General features: G+C 35.4%; 1 protein-coding gene across 14 annotated transcripts in view; it reads left to right on the forward strand.

The window, feature by feature from the left end:
- Positions 1 to 17781, forward strand: part of LOC129758259 (probable serine/threonine-protein kinase DDB_G0282963) — a 378135-nt gene that overhangs the window by 345088 nt on the left and 15266 nt on the right. The gene's annotated exons all lie outside the window — the stretch shown is intronic.

Raw genomic sequence — 17781 nt, forward strand, 5'->3', positions numbered from 1 at the left:
TTTTTTTAAGTCAAGGCTATTTTTGATAACGTTTGCTGTTTCCTGAAGCTCGACCTTCAAAATTGCTCAAAATTTGAGTTTGGTCGAAGTTATAACAAATTTTGCCGATTCTGATCCTTCGGCACAAAAACAACATATTCGACTTTTTATCACTCCACCACCTTTGTTTTTTATAATGGCACGATTCTTTATCCATTTTAAACAACTTTTTTGTATTTATAGTCATTCAACGTGTCAATCATTATGAAAGACTGTGTAATTTGCAGTTTCCACATATCGTTAGCCCTCTCAAGTACTGGACATTATTTTTCTTTTCAATTTTATCCTCTTGAATATCTCTGAGAAAAGTAGACGAGACTTGTTAACGAAAAGTTTCTGGTTGGAAACCAATCAGGTGACCGCTAAAGCGTTCTTTTTGCTGTCCACTACGAAATTTTTCAAAATATCTCCCCACAAGCAATCCAAATATTTTGCGCACGATTTGACCACCGTATTTTATTTGGGAAACATTGGCGACGATTCGGAAGCATCAAGCCAATTGTCGTAGTGGAACTGTCGACCGGAAACTGCATGATGAGATTTCGAAGACGAAAGACGAATTCCAGTCTGTCGGACCGTGTTTTGGCCAGAAAATTCGGTGCTGCCAAAGTACCGAGAGGAGAATTCGACTAAGAGGAGGAGTCAGGACGTATCGAGCTAGCAAACAGCCATATCGGACGATAAAACAGAATAGTGTGACCAAAATCCGGGCTCGGAAGCTATACGACCAGGTGCTGACCAAGTTCGACGGGTGTCTTCCGATGGACGATGAAACCGATGTCAAGGCTGATTTCTGGCAAATCCCAGATCAAAAATTTACTAGGCAACAGCTCGGAAGAAACAAATTTAAAAAGGAAAAAAACAATCCTACAAATTTGCACGAAAATTTATGATTTGCAGGCATTTTCAGCTGTGGCAAAAAAAAAGAAAATTTTCGGTACCTATTTATTTAGAATTACTGTGCAATCATGAAGAGGTGACTCAAGGCAAGGGGAAAGGTTGTCAAAGACATCAATCAGATGAAGAGCTGGTGGAATAAGATAGCTAAAACGATGGACGAAGAAGGTGTGCGTTACCTGATGACCCTTGTTTTAGGAAAAATTCTTCTTCTTTTCAAGGGTTATGAGATCGAATTTCGGTCATTTATTGTACTCGTTTTGTGGGTTGGCGGTTTTTGCATTTTGCATATTCTCTAGAGTTGTACATATGATAAGTTTAAAGCTAATCGATCGCATAAAGTTTCACTGAGATTTAATGATCTTTAGATCAGAGATTTTATGATTTAACTGAGTGTGTATTGTAAGTTACAAATTGGATGGATATGTCCTGTTTCCTCAAATGCTAATCATTTATTTTCGTATTTTTATATGTTAAGCGACTTTTTTGTCTTAAATTTTACAGTTAAATTTTGTGCTTAGTTCTCCCACTTCCTCATTCCATGCAAAATAACTCATCACCAGTTGACGTCACATTGGATCGCATGATTCGATCTCCATGGAGTGGTGCATAATGACAATTTTCCAGAGCAAAAACAACAACTGTTCAAAAACTTTCATTTCGTCGCACTTCCAAAAATTGCTCAGCCAGAGGCCCGCAGCTGTCGGTCGGCCAGATTACGAAATTAGTTTTCCTCCACTTTTCGACATCGGTTGTAGAAAGACAACGAACGTTCGATGCTGTTGATTACGATCGATCATCATCATCATCATTGACTGAAGTTTTCGAGACCCCCTCAATGGGTTGTTGTGGGGTTTGTATGTTTGGGTCTTTCTTTTTTATCGGAGCATTTTTACCTCCATTTCTGTTATCTGTTAAGTGTGCGTATGTATGTGTTTGGATTTTTGTTTCTTTTTTTTTTCCTGTGAATGTTTGCGTGTGTGCTAATTTTTCCCTCTCGGTTCGGGGAAATTTCCGCACAAATGTGCACACCATACGAAAACTCATCGAACCGAACTGACGGTTTAAGTGAAATTATTGCCAGCAGACTGCAGTCGAAGACCGAAAGTGTGAATCAGAAACTCAACTCAAACAAGAAGCAGAAGCAAAAGAAGAAAAGACTCGAACAAATGAGAGCATAACAACAAGTGCGAACTGTCGAAGAACATCGACAGGTGAGGAAAAAGTCGAAGAAAGCAAGTGGAAAAATATCGGTGAAAATTTTATGTATTTTTTTTTGTTATGGGGTTTTCTGAGGCTTCGACTCAACCGGATTTATGTGAGACCTTAGAGTGAAAGATTTTGAATCAGAGAATGTTGTGTCTATAAGTTTAAAAATAGTGAAAATTTTTGTCAAAATAATCATACTAGGAATTTATTTTTTGCAAACAATCGAACATGATCATTCATCCACCAGTTCGAAAACCATTCATCGCTGGCAAAATTTACTCCGTAATTGACACAGATTCGAAACCAACTTTGTGATTTTTCTCCTAGTTTTTTCGAAACTCAACAGCAGAGCGATCATCGGTGAGTGAGAGTGGCAAATGATTGTGGTGTTGTTAAGTTTCCCCAAATCGAAAAATCGAAAAACTACCCAGTTGAAGAGGCAGAAAAAATCTTTAAAAAAAATTACTGCCAAATAAACCGATGAATCGACGAATGGTGAAGACCATCGATAGTGAATTGATGAGGTGAAGTTTATGTATGTCACATTGGAGGGAAATTCTTGAAACATTTTCGGCGACCAGGGCCTTGTATGTGATCAGATTTTCGATGGCGCAGTAAGTGTGTTTAGAAGCAATCGGTGTTGGGTCGTGGGATACCTCTCATAAACTAGGAGGTATTACACCATCTCATTAAGGTTCGATTTCGGCTATTCCGTTTCTTCTTCACCTTCATTTCGATTGGTAGCGGCCATCTATTTCATTCGGAACAGATCTGAGAATTCAGGACTCTCGCTTCATCTATATTTCGTCAAGTAACACTACATCAGGAGCATCAATTTTTTATCTCATATTTTTTCTATAATCGCCCTTATTAAAGCGAAATTTTTCATTACGTTGGACTTCGATTATATAGAAGCTTGATAAACAATTTATTGGCGGTCGCCATTTAAATAAAATATTTCTAAAGTATTTCCTAAAATCATCCAATCAGCTTAATTTTTTCCTATGATCTACTTTTTACACTATAACTCTACTCAACAATCAGGCTTATTTCTGACAGGCACTTTATGCTGTAAATTCCCTCATTCTTGACCAGAACGGAGCGAAAAAAGGTTGTTTGTGACATTTGACATTTGTGCCGGTTGTCATCCACGCCTGAACATTCTAGGGAAACTGGATGTGAAGTGAACTTTACTTCAGATTCACGTCTTCTATTCTGGAAAGAAAATACGAAGTGCCCTGCCAGTCATTTTTTCTAGCTAAACTGCAAAATTAAGGTTTTAAGCGCCGATGGGGTCTAGCGGATAGGCTGGCGCGAGTCTGGTATTGGTACGCCAGGCGTACTGGGTTCGATTCCCGGTATCGGCAAGAAAAACTTTTGGGTTCGATTCCCTTAAGTTGCCGACAGGTATATAATAGGAATGTTCAATCAGTTGCAAGCTGGTCAGGTATATACACGGATGCCGGAATACCTGTAAGTAAACTAGCCCAACCTGATTGATTCGTTCTTCCAGAATATAACTACATCAACACAATACATTCATCCATAACAGTTCATACGAAGCCATGGGGTCCGGGTATGGTGTACGCGCTGCATTGGAGATTTGTCGAACATAATAATCTAAAAAAAAAAAAAAAGAATGCATGTGAGCACATACTTTGGCAGAAACTGCGGTGAATCCGTGCACCCATGGTGGATTACCAACATACCAACATACTAAACTGCAAAATTAAGGTTTTTTCAGTAAATTTTATGCACAGGCACCGATTGCTCTACAAATTTAATAAACATAATTTCACAAATTTACTATTAAGACTGTATGATGAGCTACGAGTTACGACAAAAATGTTATTAAGGTTAGAAGAGAGACAAACATATCTTATTCATTGTGCATTTTAACACGCATTTTTTGACCACCGTTTTGAATGTTCCGATTAACTGCCGGAGGGTCACTCACAGAGCCACAAATTTTTTTTTTCGCAAGTAAGCAAGTTATGTTATTACCTCCCATAGTAAATTTACAAAACTTGTTTATCTTAGTTTTTTTATACATTCTTCTAAAAATTGTCCTTTTTTAATGCATACGTTATTGTTTTAAATCAATTTCTCAATTTTAGTATGATTTATGAAACTCAATCATTTTGATAATTTCAAAAATTTCTACAAATTTTCGAATTTTTAAATAAGGTAATCGATAAATTGTTTTTTTATTCAACAATGATTGAATTAAAACGAATTCGATTACCTTTTAATAAGTTAGATTTTAACAACAATTCAGAAGCCTTTTCCAAATCAGCCTACACATACAGGGTTTTGGGAGGAAAATTTTAATTTCGAATGCCAGGATTTTGCCAGTTATATGAAATAGTCTGGATTTGGCTGGCCCGGATACGTGCGGGAAATAATCGGGTAACTTCCTTCTAGTTGTTGTGAATTTGACAACTATTTTGGTTATAAGAAGAGCATACATTCTCATGCTCGTAACATCTCAAAACAGATTGGTGGACTGCAAGAAGTACGACATGCAAAGAGCTAATATTTTTCCCGACGCCGGAGGAGGACTAGTGAATGTGTTAAAAAACAACAAAGAAAGTGTAAAAAAGTGATAAAATTCCTTAAACAAAGTGCATTGTACGACCAAATTGAGGAAACTCTGTAACATCCAGTATTGTTATATTAATACTGAGGGTGAAAACTAAAGGTTAATCCCTCAATAAATAAAGCGTTAAAAAAATAGTGTGTCTATTTAGTTGTTTTTAACCACTATTAAATGCCGAAGGTTTTGAAATCAAATTTTTACTTACAATTTAAATTTTCAAAAACAAACCTAGTTTTTCCCAATTTGAAACTCAACTTAAAGGTTTTTAAACGTAGAAAAATATTAAACGATACCCCGGTTTACGGTAATCAAATTATGTTCGTGGTTTTTTTTTTGGAAAAACAACTGATATTTTTTTTAAAATAGTACTTTAACCCCATCCTACCCAAAAAAATAACTTAGTGAAAAATTTTACCAGACGCATCAACGGGGTAAGATGGCCTAAGCCATTCTTTCTCAAAAATACACTAACCTACGGCTTCGATTGATGTTTTCTTCATTTTTTATTGTAGCAAACAAGCTTTTATATAATTCATTAGATGAATAGTTCACAAAAACGACTTTAGTTTTTAGAAACAGAAGAATTCATGGAATCACGTATACGCCCTTTTGAAAGTTAGATACCGATATCAAAATTGGGGCAAAATTTTGAATGCTGTTTTGGAAGGCGGGTTTGTACTGATTTTACAAAAATAACAAAATTATCAAAAATATGTCAAGGCCATTTTTCACCGCAATTAACTTAAATGTTGCGTGGTGTTGCAAACTGCAATATTGCAAAAAGAAGTATAAGGCTCAGAAAACTGTTTGAATTTACTATGAAAAATAGTTAAATTTTCGAGAAATTGTTAAACCTTGCCAAACCTTGAAGAAAATCCCAATAAAGGGTGTTCCACATCAAATCACTTCACAGAAAAAAAAAACGCTGTTAAAAATAACCTAGTTGACCGATTCTTTTCAAACTTCTAGTTAACAAACATTAAACCACTTGAGATCAGTTGATATGTTTGGCTTTATTCCATTCTCAAAACCACATTCGCAAAATCGTACATTAGTCCCCACAAAGATTTTGCGCAACATCTGAAAGCAACTTCTTCTATACAGAAACCCACTTTTTGTCATTTCTGCTTCAGAACTGACCAATTTGAGATGTTCACTGAGTTCCTGCTTTAATTTAGCACAGTATTTTTCCATGGGTCTAAGTTCCGGTGCCTTGGGAGAATTTATGTTCTTGGATACGAAAGTTTCATTCTTGGCTTCATATGAGATATTTTATGATATTTTTGACTTTTTACGGATTAAAGACAACAAATCTAGCTAGAAGAAATTTATACCGTGAGTTGGGTTTTTGTTAAAATCAACATAATTATCGGGCCATTCTGTATTAATCATGAATTTTACAATGCCACCAAATGCTTACAAACTAAATAACAACAAAGTAACTAAGGTTGCCGAAAAAAATTCTGTGTTTTTTGAAAAAAAAAATTCTGACTTTCTGTGATTTTACTCAAAAATTCTGTGATGGTTTTCTGTGACACTATTTCATATAATTTTATTGAAAATTCAAGATAAAATAGATCTTTTTTACATATAAGTTGGGTAAAATCAGTTTAAATTACCAATCCGATCAATCAGACTTTTTAAATTGAAATTAAAAAATCTTTATATTATATTGGCTAAAAAATTATTATTATTTTTTTTGGTTTTATTTTTGACACTTTACCATCGTAATGGCATTCGTGTCTAAAGCTGAAAAATTATGATTTTGAAAATCCATTAAAAATTTTAAAAATTCTGTGAAATCTATGAATTTTTCCAAATTCTGTGTTCTGTGACACAGATTCTGTGATGAAAATTTGCCCCAAATTTTGTGAAATTACAGATTTTTCTGTGATTTCGGCACACAACGTCAATAACTACCACCCTTTCTCAACTTTAGGTGTCTTCAGCGAAGTTTTTGAAGAACTTTTAATGAACAGAATTGTTCAGTTTTGAACCAGAAAAATATACTATATAAGTTGCAGTATGGATTCAGCTCGGGGTCTAGCACGTTAATTGCTATTACTGAATTAGTATTCCAAAAATATCGTTGGTGCATTGTTTTGGATCTTTATAAAGCTTTTGACACTCAAAATCACGATATATTTTTGTCAAAGCTGAATGAATATGAGATAAGAGGCGCAGTTAATGACATTCTTCGCAGCTTAATATTTATCGGGAAGAAAACAGTTTGTTGCTATCGAGAATACAAAAAGCGACTAGGCATAAGTGTTCCTCAAGAAAGCAATATTGGCCCGTTACTTATTGGCTTGTATATGGATGATCACTGTAACTTAACACTCTATGGCGCAGCCCGCTTATATGCTGATGACACAGCTATTTTTTACCCAGCTACATCAACCGATATTATCATTCAACAAATAGAGAACGATTTGAAATTACTATCAAAATATTTCAACACAAATCTTCTTTCTATTAACTATACAAAAACTATATACATGTTGTTTCGTTCATCATATAAAAAATATTGTCAATCAACGACTCAGCTATGCAAGGAAATATTATTGAGAGAGTAAATTGCTTTAAGTACTTAGGAATCTACTTAGATGAAACTCTTTCTTGGGGTCGTCACACAGAACATCTTGTTGACTGAATTTCTCCTCTTTTTGGTGTTTTATGGAGATTGAAGAATTTGGTCCCTCAACATGATCTTTTAAAGTTTTACTAGGCCTTGGTATTTGTGATGCAAATCGGTCCAGTAGTTTTGCAGATGGAGTCGATTTTTTGCGGATTGTGTTTTTGATCCAGAGGTTTGCTGAAATCTTTGTAATGCTAAAGAAACGTATTGAATGCTGCAAAAACTATGTTTTTTGGCTTATTTTATCATAAGCATAATGAAATATCATCAAAAACTAAAAAAAAAACATTGTAAAATAGAGTAGAATAGAAAGTCACAACTTCGTTAGGAGTCCCTTCCTGGTTTCCTGAGCGAAGTATAGAGATTTAGCCTATACAAATACTCACTTGCTTGTAGGCTCCAACTAGGCACTAGTAAAATTACTATTCGGACCTTCAACCAACTTTTGATGATTCTCAACATTGCATAGAAATGTTTTATCACAAAACTCTCAATACTATAGGTTGTATTCAAACGTTCCATTGAAAGAGTTGAGTTTTTTTTTGCTGAAGGTTGTGCAAAATATATTTGCGTTGATGCTCTTGATGCAATTTGATGTGGGACACCTTTCATATAAAAGAAACAAATTTTAAAGGTTTAAGCATATTTTTAAGAATATGTAGTGTCGACAGTAATATTTAAAAAATAAATAGGTTCCGTGCAACCCTACAAGGAAATTATTCTGAGTTGCAACACTAAAAAAATTGTTTCTTACGCTCTACGCATGAGTTTTTAGATTCAGACGACAAGGCTGTACATTATCCGAAAACATTAAATGTAAAAATGGCTTCGAAGATTTTTAAAATTTTTGTGGGTATCTCGATCGAAATTTTACCTTTTTTAGTTAATTCTTCACAGACATTCAGAAGATTGTTGAAAAATATCGTTTTTTTTTGCATTGAATCAGTTGTTTCCATTGGTTTGGTTCAACAGAATGTATCTGCAACGCAGAGCTATCTGTGCATATTATTTTATCAGTTTATCATTTGATTCCCTCTCTAAATTCTATATTTTTCAGTAAACTGCTGATGACGAAAAATGTTTAAATGAGTTTTTGTAATTCCAGCGAGCTTTTTTCAGCGTGAACAACAAAAAAACTGTGCTGGAAATGTACCTCGAAATGGTCAATATGGGCCTAACTATTCCCGATCAATATGAGTCATAATTTGGTTTAACTGCAAAATAAAGTACTGTTTGTGGTAGTGTTTTAGTAAACCACCATATCGATATTTTAGGTTTCCAGTCTCTATATTCAGATTCAAAATTAACCAAGAACGTTTGTTTCATTATTTCACGCCATGTTCATGAAGGAATTTCAGCAGTTTGATAAAGTACTGTAGCTCAAATGTACAAATCCCTTCGTGTTGGAGGAAAATCTCCTCAAACCCCTTTTTAAACCTTTGGAATACTAGAAAACGCAAAAAAAAGCTGTCATCGGTTCAAATTTACGCAGTCAACTTCAAGGAATAAATTTGATTTTTTGATCCTCAATTTGTTCATCAAATTAAAAAAAATTATTGAAATTTACTATATTTAAAATTTAAATAAATAAAATTATGCTTTATTTATCCGTTAAGCAATTTGAAGCAAATTGTAGAAGTAATTTTTGACGATTTAACTTTAACCTTTATTTGTTTCAAATTTAAATAATTTTTTTTTTAATCCGTTGAACAGTTTAAAACAAATTGTAAAAAAAAAATGTTGATGATTTTCAACCATTCATATTTTATCAAGCAAAACAAGTTGTGGTAGATACTATTCTTTAATCGCCCACTGAATCAACAAAAAATAAATGACAGAAAGAACAGAAACAGCAAAGCCTCACGGCTAAGGTTGCCGAAAAAAATTCTGTGTTTTTGACGAAATAAATTCTTGATTTTAGGTCGAAATTCTGTGACAAAATTCTGTGACTTTTAGTGAAACTTCGAAGACGTAATCTATGATGATAGTGATATAATACACAAAACGTAAAAGAACGAGAACTACTAATGTGTTCTAATGCACACCTACTCATTATAGAAACCTGTCAGTAGCTACACTCTTAAACACGTTTTGAATCAACAAAAATATCCAAACATGTTACTTCGTAACTTTTTAAACTAAATTTGATTATTCTTGTTATCATATTGATTTTTCTTTTAAGTTGTATGTTAAATATTGATCTGATGTTAGATTTGGTCTTAGCTCGTTTGATTTGAATACCAGACAGTAAAAACGTAAAAAGACTTCTCAAAATCTGTGAAATTACCGATTTTTCAAAAAATTCTGTATTCTGTAACATAGATTCTGTTATTGAAATTTGCACAAAATTCTGTCAAATTGCAGATTTTTCTGTAATTTTCGCAACTGTGATCACGGCTGCATGAAGATTATGAGGAAAAAAAAACAGAAAGACGAATGCGCGGGCAGTGTTTTTAATTCAGAAAATCCAAGGAAGCTAAAAAAAACAGGACAAAATGGAAGGAAGGAATTTTCCTATTAGTTTAAATTAAGTTTGGTAAACTTAAACAGAATATATTTTTTCTTTTGATATTACTCTAAAGACAAATTTTTTTTCTCATCTTATTTTTTGTAACTTGTGATTGCCTATTAAGTCGTACGAATTGTACAAGTCAGCTTTATGAAAAAATATGTTCTATATATTGCAAATATGTCTTGATATTTTTTCATTTATTTTGGGAACAAAGTTATGATACTTTTTAGTCTATATTGGAAAACTTACTGTTTATGATCAGTTTTCGAGATTATCTAAAAAAATAATGAAAATCCATATGGGACAGCAAAAAGTTTACATATCGGTGCTTCATTTGTCGTATTTAAACCTAACATGAGGACAGTTAAATTTGTAATTTTTAGTGGTTTTTTGAAAGAAACGCAAATTTTACAAAAAAATTGAATTGAACTTAGAATTTCTGAACTTGGAAAAACGTTTATAGCACAAGTGGTTTTCACATATTTTGAGACAAAGTTGCCAAATAGCCACCTTAATGAAACTTCTCTCAGTAAGAATATTTTATTTCAAAAGCCGCTGTTTCAAAGGCATCAACTGCCTATGACATGCATTGGGGTATCATCACTCAGGTTGTAAAAATAAAGCTGTAAAATATACCACAAGATTGCTATCCAATTCACCTTCTTCCCCGAAACCCCCCACAGACTCCACCTGCTATGGAAGCAATTAAAAATTTCTAAATTGGAAAATGCATTCGCAAGAAAGCTCACTCGCGAAAGGTTTCGCGAACGAAAGCGAAATGTGAGCAGACTTACCTACTACCTGATGGAATGGTTGCAAAAAAAAAGTGCAAGAAAAACAAAACAACAACAGCCATAGCAGGCAAAAAAGAATAAGGCACTCGAAGGAAAAAAAACAAAAAAAAACTGACAAATAGTGAATGAATCAATGATTAAGAAGCAAAGAGTTGCAAGAAGAAGGATGATGGATGAATATGAAATCAACTCAGCCGGATTGGAGGAAAACAACAACAAAAAACCAAGAAAAAAGTGTTTCATAGATTATCACGGTCCAGAAACCATATCGAAAGGTGGTATTTATTGGTGAGGAAGTAAAGAAAAAAAGTTGCCTTTACCCAAACCCAGATTACGTGTTTTGACATTTTGGATGCAAGTAGGAAATTAGACTTCTCCCCCGGGCCGAATTCTATTGCAGTAGATCACACAATCAATCAATTGATCACTTTTAAGCATGTGTTAAACCTTCTTGTATCTATGGATATACAAACAGCGGAAAATCTACTGAATGATAGAAAAATGAAATGTTCTGTCTAAAGTAAAGTTGCCAGAATTTTTCAACGCGTATCCGGGCCGGACAAATCAGAACAATTTTATATAAAAATCAATTTCAAAATTGAAGACCACAAATACGGGGAATATCCGAATAAATTTGGTCAAAACACAGAAATTACTCAAAAAAAAAAAAATACGAAAAAAATAAAATCAATCAAATCGGGTTTTAAATCGTATTTTAGGCTTCCAAAAAGCCTATCTTGATTATTAAAAAAAATCGTTTTGGAGCAATAAATAAAAAAAAACATAGAACACAATTTGTTTTTTTAGTTTGATTTGCCAAATGGAGTGAATGATCCGTCACAAAATCCGGCACTTTTTTTAACGAAATCCGGGCAATCGGGCAGAGCCGAACTGTTCCCGAATTTTGTATCAAACAACCGGACAAACCTGGAAAAACCGGGGTAATCTGGCAACCTTATTCTTAAGAGATCAGTGGGAATTATTTTGTTGAGTCTGTGCTCTTTTTCGAAAATTGGCATTGAAATTTTTCTTAAGCAAAAAATATTCATTTCCACAACATACAATCATCATTGAATCCGTATTCACTTCTTAAAGTATGCAATACCTGTATGCTTTCTATATCTTCGCATAGTGGCTTAAAATGTGTAAAATTTTACGGAACAAAAATGACTCACTGCAGTAAGTTTTTATGTGCGTTATGATTTTAGTGACACCATAACTTTATTGTTTTCAATAGATTTTTCAATTAAAAAAAAGAAAAAGAACTTATGAAACCATTAACTATTCTCACCCCAATAAGATGTCCCATCATTCTTAATAACGCTTGATTCCGTTCGTTTTCTTCTGCTTCTAATATGTATTTGGACTAAGGTTGCCAAATTTTTCTAGTTTTATCCGGGTTTGCCTGGATATTTAAAACAAAACTTGGGAACAGTCCGGCCCAACATGGTTGCCAGGATTTCATTAAAAAAATGCCCGGATTTATTCACATTATGTGGCAAGTCAAACTCAAAAAACTATTTGTGTTGTACATTTTTTTTTATTTCAAATGAAATTTTTTGAACAAGTTTCACAAAAATAATTATGGAAGTTTTTATTAAAACATGATTTAAAATCTGTCGATGAATTTTGATTGAAAAAAAATTCTTTTTTCAATTTGATTTTGGTTGAGTAATTTCTGAGTTTTGACAAAATTAGCTCGGATTTTGCCAGTATTTTTGTATAAAATTGCCCGGATTTGTCCGTCCCGGATATGTACTGAAAAAATCCTGGCAACTTTAATTTAGACTCAATTTTACCTTGGCATGATGCTTAAATGAGATCCCACTCTTACATCCTGAGGCAGTTTTCTTACTGGCGCAAGCACGCATGACTTTCTGGTCCAAAGTTTTATCCACCGGACCCGGTTTCCGCCCAGACTCTTTTGTCTCCAAAGTTGCTTTCCTCTTCACACTTCCGAATCGCATTTCGCACTCCACACCGAAAAAACTTTTCACTTGAACGCTACGTGAAAATGTACATAGATTTTTGCCACCATCAAAATCACGTGAAATCTACGTGAATTTCAGGCAGCAAACAGAGCTCGCGCAGCAAGCAGATTTCACGTAATTTTCATATGAGTTGTTGGTGAGGCGTACGTGAAAATAACGTAGATCGGATGTGAATAAGGATTCGATCTACTGCATTCTTTTCACGTAGATTTAATTAAAATATGAACGTATTGTGTTGTCTTTCGCATCAATGAAATGAAGATAATTAATTCGGAGAAAAGATCTTATTTACCTGAATTAATATCACATCACTATATTCTTTTAGTTACACTTAACTATTGACAATTTTACTTCACGTTACGTTTCTTCACTTCACAAAGTCTTCGAAAAAATTGTATTTAATCAGGCTTCATATAGCGATTGGTTGAACATCCCAGCTGCTCCAATTCCGCATCCTGTTGAAATGGCAAAACATATAAACAACAACCACAGAATGATATTTTGACTACTTACGAAAATACAACTTCTCCATCGCAAAAAAAAACTTCTCTTTATGACATTCGATAGCGCCATATTGGGTAAGTTTGTTCCTTCACATAGATTTTACGCAAATGATCCATTCAGAGCTAAGTGAACATCACATAGAATTCAACAAACCCGTTTGTGATTGGCTGTTCACTGGAATTTCACGTAATTTAAACGCGTCTTTGTTTTGAAAGCATGCCAACTATAGGAATTTCACGTAAGGATTAAGTGATTTCGTATTAGCTTCTACGTGCTTCACGTAAACCAAGAAAAAATTCAAGTAATGAGTGTCTACGTGAAAATCTAGGTGAATTTAACGTGTCTTTTTCGGCTGAGTGCAATGCTTACTTCTTGAGGATACCATACCAAATGAGGGTCCCGGAATATCTGTATAAGATTGTAGAAAGCTACTTCCACAATCGCCAACTACAGTGTATGACCTATGAAGGCATACGGACACAAAAGGCTTCGGCGGGTGTAAATACATGTCCCGGTCCTGTGAAACATCACGTAAGACGAACTCCTACGAACGAGTTGCTATCCAGGCAGTGGAAATCTGGATAAGTGCCTGCGTCTAGCCCCTGATCTCACCACAAAAAGGTACCATTGCAGTTGGACCCTGTGATTCGTGTCCAAAAAGTGCAATCAAGTACCGAGGAGTGATGATCGATGACAGACTCAGCTTCACGAGTCATGTCGAATACGTGCGTAAGAGATAATTTAGAACTCCTTGACAATCCGAAGTAGCAAGAGGAGGATACTGTCAAGCGTGACCATGTCAATCTTGGGGTGCGGAGAGGCAGCTGGAGTTGGATCGGAAGAAGATTTCTTTTTTTAATTTACGACACTTTACCATCTTTGTGCCACTCGTGTATAAGAAAGAAGAAATGGTGACCTCCACTACTGGTTTGGACATGTGGCTGGTCCGGATGTAGTTACCTCGCATCACATATTATAGCGCCAGCACTAAATTTTACTTCGAAAGTCCGGACTTCCGATCCCGAATTTACTTCCGAACTTTTGACAGTTGTGTTTAAAAAAATAACAGTGTATCATATGCAACGTTGCCACACATAAATCTGTATCCACCAGAGTATCCCTACATGCATTACTACTCCACTGCCGGGAGTATCCAAGTAGTGCCGCTTTCTATGGGGGAAACTGCGGGGATAAGACAATACCTTCCTCGTAGCGGACCTTGAAGGTATACAGGGAACCACTGCCGAGGGATACCCACGGGTAGAGAAGTTTTCCATGCCGGGTGAGCCACTCGAGTCAGTGTAAAATGCCGTCACTGTCGGGAAACATCTGATCGTATCGTTCTAAGTCCTTAATGTGTGCCGCGATAGGCGAAAGTCCACTCAGAGAAATCATATTGATGATTTATTCTCGATCAACTATATTTATTATAAATTCAACTATAGTTGCATGATTGGTTTTATGAATTCAACTATAAATATGATAGCTTCAACTATAATTGTATGATTAAATCAACCATAAATATAATAGATAACTATTTATACTAATTGATGGTGGGCATTTAACTTAATATATTGTAGATTCAACTATACAGCTATGGTTAATTTAACTATAAATATGATTGAATCAATTATACTTCTATGATTGATTTTAAGCGTTCAACTATATTTCATAGTAGTTTTTATGTAGTTTCCTGTATTTATTTTTATTTTGTATTTTGGTTTTATACATATTTTGTTTATTTGTAAGCACAAACACAACGAATAATATGACAATCCTTTGTTCGGGTTAGCGGTCAGCTCATCAATGGTTTTGGCACTGTCCAGCCATTTCTGCTTCCCGGTGAAACGAAAATTGGTGCCACCCAACCGGGATGTCTGCTGCCGATTCCTCCAGCGGCATCGTTTCTTTGCTATCAATGTAGTTGCTGCCACATCTGGCAAGAATTAAGCTGGAGGGAGGAAAATTTTGTCATAATTTTATTTAATCAAGCATATGTGCTATCTAATTATACCTTCATTGCTAACTATCTCATTTTTTCCATTCACAAACACGGGCTGCCTGCTTCCGAAGGGTACACTGGATACATTTTGTAGCATCTAGTATTTGGATGTTTGTTGAATTTACTATATTTATAGTTCAATGCCTAAAATCTATCATACATTTGTAGTTAAATCTATCATATTTACAATTGTATCAATTATACTATTGCAGATGAATCTATCAAATTTATAGTTGAATGTAAGTCGTTAGCCAAAAATTTTTAGTTGAATCTATTACATTTATAATTGAATGCCTAAAATCAATCATTCGATTGTAGTTGTATCTATAGTTTTTACAATTCAATCAATTATACCTCAGCAAACATTTTTGTGAGTATATATCTCAAAAACTTTGTTATACGTCTCATATGCATTATAGAATGATCGTATGAAACTCGAAAAAACAGCATTTACCCACCAAAGTGGTGGTAATATACCTGCATATTTTCAACTTCTGGCTAAAGCGATAAGAGTATACGATTTGGACCCTATTTGACACCTTATCCTTACATACTGAAAGAATGCAAGAGAGCACAAGTTTTTTCTCTCAACGCATGCAAACCAACATTTGTTGCCTTTGTCATTGGGCAATTATTGCAAATACACCATCTTATTTTTAACAATCTGATTGCACTGCTGATAGTAGAGAGAACACCAAAGCTGTTCTCTCACTTGACCCACGCGAGAGAAAGCAAAATAACGAAATCGTCTTCAATATCTGAAAACATGGAAGACTTTTTTGTCATATCCGATTTAATCCATTTAATTCGTCTTCGAGTAACGATTTTTACGACTTTTTACTTGCGTTAGTTGGAATTACGATTTGTAGTAACGTCTTTTGGGGTTATCATTTAAATGCGATTCATTGTTTGCTAGGACCATTATAGTTGAATCTATTATATTCATAGTTGATTGCGTAAGGTCAATCATCAGTTTGTTGTTTAGTCTGTTATATTTATAGTTGGATGCAAAAAGTCAGCTACGCTTTGATGATTGGTATAACCAACAGAAATTATTAGAAGAACACAGTTGTCTATTTTCTCCGTGCAGGACGAGTTGCTCTCGATCTGCCACACGCTGGCAGAAAAACCGCGGGTCAATAATCCTAGGGTAGTCAGTCAAAGGGATATAAGAAGAACGGTCGGAGTAGACTGACCCCATCGACGGGGAGCCGTCGAGTAGAGATTAGGCAACATCTTTTGCGTAGCGGATGCCGTGGGTAAGCCGCGTTGGTGCATAAGATACTCCACCTTCGTGGAGTATCTGAGTAATGCGGTTTCCAACGATCGAATCTGCAGGGATAAGACTATACCTTCTTTCGTTGAGAAAATAAGAATATCCACGGGTAAGCCATTCGAGTTGGTGTAGAATGTCGTCTTCCTCTGGAATCATCAAAGTGCTTAGTTGCGTGAAGTACCGCGCGTGTGTTGTGAGGGGCGCGAGTCTAGGATAAGCTGCTCTCGATCGGCATACGACGAGAATAGAAGTGGCAAACCTAGAATCTTGGGGATAAGAGGTCGGGCTTCGAGTCGTTAGAGGAGAGATCAGGACTCGAGTCTCCGGGAGGAGAGGTTTGTGTGGTCAACCCCAAGGCTTTAAGATAAGAGGTCGGATCTCGAGTCGCAAGAGGAAAGATCAGGCCCTCAATCAACAAGAAGAGGGGTAAAAGAGTTTACGAGGAAAAGTCAGATCTCAAGTCGCTAGAGGAGAGATCGGACCTTGTATCGGAGAGTCATGTGTACGTCAACCTCGAGTCAATGCGAGGAGAGATCGGATCTAGAGTCGTAAGAGAAGAGATCAGGCCTCGAATCGTAAGAGGAGAGGTTTATGTTGACACCACGAATCATTGCGAATAATGTTCGTTTTCAAGTCGTTAGAGGAGAGTTCAGACTTCGAGTCGTAAGGATGAGAGGTATTACTGTTAGTGGTCTCGTCTATAAGTATTGCCTTTTAGCGCACTAGCCTTAAACAGTCAAATAGTTCGAGGTGGGAACAAGGTCTGCGGCCCCACGTGAGCTTTAGGGAGTAGGAGGTATACACGGAGTATATCACGAATCTTCCCATTGTACCCATGGATCCATGAGGGGACGCGGTGGCTCGCTGTTACTTGAAATATAATTCGTAAAGCGGGATTTACCATCTGTGTAACTATTTCTGCACTATATTTTTGCGTTATTTTTCCGGGAAAATACTTCTAATTTTCACGAAAATTATAACAAAAACTGGAGCTCACAATACACAGAGATTTAAGTTGAACTGTAAAAAACAACACACAGCAGAAATCAGCTGTTTAAACGTCATCCGGAATTAACAGGGTTATATCAAAATCGTGTTTAGACAGACATGATGGGGCACCTACTATCTGTGGGCATAACTTTTTTCAAAGAAGTTAACAAATGTTGCATGTAATCCCAGTCCATGGTATGATATTTTCACCCTCATTTTGGTCCTTTGATCTGGATTGCGTTTTTTTTTTGGTATTTTACCATCCAATGCAAAATAATCTTTGCCTTTTTTCCATAATCACCTACAAAAAGCCTAAAACCTTCACGAAAC

This window comes from Uranotaenia lowii, chromosome 1 (genome assembly GCF_029784155.1).
Source record: "Uranotaenia lowii strain MFRU-FL chromosome 1, ASM2978415v1, whole genome shotgun sequence".
NCBI lineage: Eukaryota > Metazoa > Arthropoda > Insecta > Diptera > Culicidae > Uranotaenia > Uranotaenia lowii.